The following is a 5,000-nucleotide window of genomic DNA, read 5'->3' on the forward strand; positions in this document are numbered from 1 at the left end:
AATTTGGTGCATTATGTGGAGGAAATTTAACTTACAGTTAAGTATAAACCCATCAACATGAAGATTTGGCTTGAATCTGTGGTTATGCAGCCTCGGTTAGAATATTCTGACTACACGGTGGTTTTTGTATTGCGCTCATTACGTTCCTTTGCATGCTGACGTGAATGCAAAAAGCAGTCCATCAGAAAGTTATTGTATCTTTTTGTGCAGCTTACTTTATGCACTTATGTTTAAATGACTGCTGTTTGTGTAGTTAAAGTGCTATCAGATAGGGCAGAACACAGAAATAAAATGTGGAGGCTTCCTACTCAGGATTATTTACTGTCATTTTTTAGAGTTCAGAAGTATTTAAGTTAGAGAAAATTCAATGGACGTGTTAAAATAACATGAAGAGCAGTCTCTAGAAAGCATAAGTATTGCATAAAGAGGTAAAAACTGCAATATTTGTGCTTGAGAAGCAGCATTACTAATGGAGTTCTTCAAAATTATCTCAGCGAAGAGGCCTCGACTTCCTTGACTTCACACTGCAGTGCTGTTTATGGTAAAATAAGAAGACAGCAGCAGCAGATCTTCAGAAAAGGAGTGGCATTACTGATCCCCAAGTCGGTTAAATGTGTTGTGTGTGTGTGTGTGTGTGTGTGTGTGTGTGTGTGTGTGTGTGTGTGTGTGTGTGTGTGTGTGTAGAGGGTGGCGTGTAGGCTACCATTAAAACAAGCAAGCCAGGTTTAGGGGCCTCACAACACTGATTGTGACTTCCTCATTTATTTTGTGCAAACATGGACACAGAAACATTAAACTTGTGTGTGTGTGTGTGTGTGTGTGTGTGTGTGTGTGTGTGTGTGTGTGTGTGTGTGTGTGTGTGTGTGTGTGTCTGTGTGTAGAGGGTGGGGTGTAGGCTACCATTAAAACAAGCAAGCCAGGTTTAGGGGCCTCACAACACTGATTGTGACTTCCTCATTTATTTTGTGCAAACATGGACTTAGAAACATTAAACTTGTGTGTGTGTGTGTGTGTGTGTGTGTGTGTGTGTGTGTGTGTGTGTGTGTGTGTGTGTGTGTATAAAATGCTATCTCCGCAACATAGCGTCTTTGCTGATTTATTTATTTATTTATACATGTGTTGATTGGGTGACTGTACTGGTCCAAAGACCCTTTTCAGGTGTCACTGTACCAAACTGACAGAATTTTATGAGTAATAAAAACGTTTCCAAGATGAATGTCTAAAATATAAAACGTGCAAAAGTACAAGATAGTATAGTGACATTTATACACAGATACAAGAGCAGACTATATTAATATGACTGGTACATACACAATTTAGGAAATGAAGGCGCAATAAGGAGGAGGAGTCGATAGGTACGGCCGAGTAGTACAGTCAATAAGGAAGTCTGGTCAGTTGTTAAGACTGGTCAAAGGTGGGTGGGATGGGGGTAAATAGAGGATACATTTATAATGTAGAGGAAGTGTTGCTAGGCATTTACTTTTTCTTTCGTTATTTGTTAATAAGGGAACAACTGGTAGAAACAAATGCATCATGTTATGGGTCACTCAAAAGCACTGCGCTAGCAATAATCTTAGAGCTACACTATACACACAAGTGGGAGACGAGATGAAACTTGTGAGCAGCTCATATTCTCCACCCTGTGCTGTCAGCTGAGATAAGCCAAGGGAGTTCAGGTTTCACCTTTCAAAGGCATTCTGAAGACACAAGAAAATTAACTGATTTGCTTATGATCACTCAACTGCAACTAGTAATGACTAAAATGCAAGCAGTTCCAATTTTTTCACTTCGGTAAATTAAACATAATATTGTATTGTCAGATGTTGGTTTCAAGTTAAGCTCCTTAACATTTTGCACTTAAGTTGTAGATGCTTCCAGACTTTTTACTTTATAAGGTAAAAATACACATTCTGAGAAGTCATACAGTACAAAATGAATGAAAATTGAGCCCTTTTTTTGCTCTCAGCTACAGCCCATGGAGTTCAGAATTTTGTTTTGCAGTTAACAGCATGGCATGGGCTCACCAATCAAGCAAACAAATGTTCTTTATTGAGTCAGTGCTTTTCCCGATTAGGGGTCAGCACAGTGGATCACCGGTCCACTAATGATTGGCAGTGGATTTTTACAGTGTCGAGTTGCCAGCCCGGCACCCAACATTCAAAGAATTAACACCCAAGCACGCACGTATCTACCTGCATGTATTTAACGTTCACTCAGCCGTGGGGTGGACATGCAGACTCCACATAAAATAATTAGTCTTAACGATCCCAGTTTTTTGTTCATGACAAGTCATAAGTATATTCTGTATAAGTGCCTACTAAATCCAAGGGATTCCAAAACCAATAGTTAGAACCAGATGCATACTGCCAACCTAGAGGCAGGTGCATTCTTTACAAACTGCTTTTTGTAGTCTAAGGTTTGATTCCTTTCATCTCCATTTGCCTTCTGCAGAACTCTGAATAAGTCACTTACGCAGACAGTACTCCTGGGCAAAGGTAGAGAAAACACTGCTTGGATTAATGTTTTACCTCCTGAAAGATTTCTGCCAACAGCCAGAGGTAAGTGGGAGACAGATGAATCTAGGGAACTCAAGGAATATTGTAAGGATCAAATTCCCATAACATGGTACCCAAAAAGACTTCAAATCATGCTTTTCATCTCCTCTTAATTTTCTAGGATGTCCCTGATTTTGCATTAAAATGTCATATCACTGTTGCTAAATACAAATTGTAGCTACAGACTTTTACTTCTGCAAAAAATGTACATTGATATAAATATCCTTATTCTATCAATGTCTACGTCAATGTCTCCACTATTTAAATATACCCTCATTTGGGACCTTTGTCTCTGATTATTTTGGATTTGTCCCAAAAATGGTTTGAAGAGGTTGAGAGCTACTACTCTACAAATGTAAGTGGCAAGAGGATTTGGTAACAATCCAACAGAAAGAAGAATGTTGATTCCAGCTGACATGAGCTAGCTAAGTAATTTGCCTGTTGGTAAGGGGGTATGTATGGCTGGCAATAATATAGATCCAGTAGCTTCAATGTCCACATAGAATTCACAGCAGAAGCAGCATGGTGATGAGGATTTCCAATGGGTCTTTTCTGCATTTAATAAGGACAGAGTGCAGTCATACTGCATATGCAGCATTTAATAAGCACAGAGTGCAGTAGTATTGCATATGCAGCATTTGATAAGGACAGAGTGCAGTGGTACTGTATATGCTGCATTTAATGAGGACAGATTGCAGTGGTACTGCATATGCAGCATTTAATAAGGACAGAGTGCAGTGGCACTCCATATTCTGCATTTAATAAGGATGGAGTGCAGTAGTACTGTATATGCTGCATTTAATGAGGACAGAGTGCAGTGGTACTGCATATGCAGCATTTAATAAGGACAGAGTGTAGTGGTACTCCATATGCTGCATTTAATGAGGGCAGAGTGCAGTGGTACTGCATATGCAGCATTCAATAAGGACAGAGTGCAGTCATACTGCATATGCAGCATTTAATAAGAACAGAGTGCAGTAGTATTGCATATGCAGCATTTGATAAGGACAGAGTGCAGTGGTACTGTATATGCTGCATTTAATGAGGGCGGATTGCAGTGGTACTGGATATGCAGCATTTAATAAGGACAGAGTGCAGTGGCACTCCATATTCTGCATTTAATAAGGATGGGGTGCAGTAGTACTGTATATGCTGCATTTAATGAGGACAGAGTGCAGTGGTACTGCATATGCAGCATTTAATAAGGACAGAGTGTAGTGGTACTCCATACGCTGCATTTAATGAGGGCAGAGTGCAGTGGTACTGCATATGCAGCATTCAATAAGGACAGAGTGCAGTGGTACTCCATATGCTGCATTTAATAAGAACAGAATGCAGTGGTACTGCATATGCAGCATTTAATAAGGACGGAGTGCAGTGGTACTGCATGTGCAATAATTAATAAGGATGGAGTGCAGTGTTCCTGCATATGCAACATCACATCACACTGAAAAACTTTTAGAAAGTTCCACACTCCACAAGTTAGTAAACCATCCTCTTAAAGTCCCTTCCCTTCATAACCTTCTCCAGCCCTACTGCTCCAGTAGACCACTACACTCCAGCAGGAAAAAATCTACTTCTAGTGATCAAACCCAAGAACTCATGGAGAAAAGCACAATTCTCCTGCATCATATCCAGATTATGGAACAGTCCCCCCCCCACCCCGTCTATAACCACACTACCTTCTAGCAATCACTTCAAGACTGCACTAAAAACCTCACTTAAAAAGTATCTGGTTATGCCCATGTACCAATCCTGATTAGTAACCCTCCTTTTACCTCCCCTTCCTCTCCCCTCCTCTAGCCACCATGCCTCACACCATCTGATCATTGCATTCCTTCCTCTGCAGGCTCTGGCTCACCCTTTAACCTCCCCTTCCCTCCTCACTCAATCTCTCAGACCTGTTATAACATGCTTAACCACCTCACTTCATCTCAACTCCAAATATATATCCAACTGACTTGCACCTAGATTCCTCTCACTACAACGTATACTGCTCACTCAGTCTCCTGTCTTACTCCTCTTTCTTCCCCTTCCATTCCGTTAGCCCTTCTAGCTTGTTCCACCTTCATGTAGAGCTTCTGCTTTATATCTGCTTGAGTTTAGTGCAATATTTGTATATACGATTTAGGTATCTGAGTTTAGAACGGTATCTGCTTGAGCTTTGTACTATCTGTATATACATCCTCTCTTTATTCCTAGCCACTAGCTAGATATTGGTATATTTGTTCATTACTAAGTTTCATATTGTATGTATATCTAATGTTTGCTGCAGTATGTATTATTTGCTAATGTATGTATATTCAATTGTTCTTTATGTACTCTGCTGCTCATTTATTGTTCTATGGAGCTTTTCTCCCCGGGCCACCACCGAAAAAGTACCTGTGTCCAGTTGGAATTTCCCTGTAAATAAATAAATAAATAAAGCACAACAGACAGACATAT

The 5,000-nt window shown here is 40.1% G+C and overlaps 1 protein-coding gene across 4 annotated transcripts in view; it reads left to right on the forward strand.

Moving 5' to 3' along the window:
* SH3BP2 (SH3 domain binding protein 2) overlaps positions 1 to 5,000 on the forward strand; it is a 128,029-nt gene that overhangs the window by 8,475 nt on the left and 114,554 nt on the right. The gene's annotated exons all lie outside the window — the stretch shown is intronic.

Source organism: Protopterus annectens, chromosome 2.part1 (genome assembly GCF_019279795.1).
Source record: "Protopterus annectens isolate FY-2018-M chromosome 2.part1, PAN1.0, whole genome shotgun sequence".
Lineage (NCBI taxonomy): Eukaryota > Metazoa > Chordata > Ceratodontiformes > Protopteridae > Protopterus > Protopterus annectens.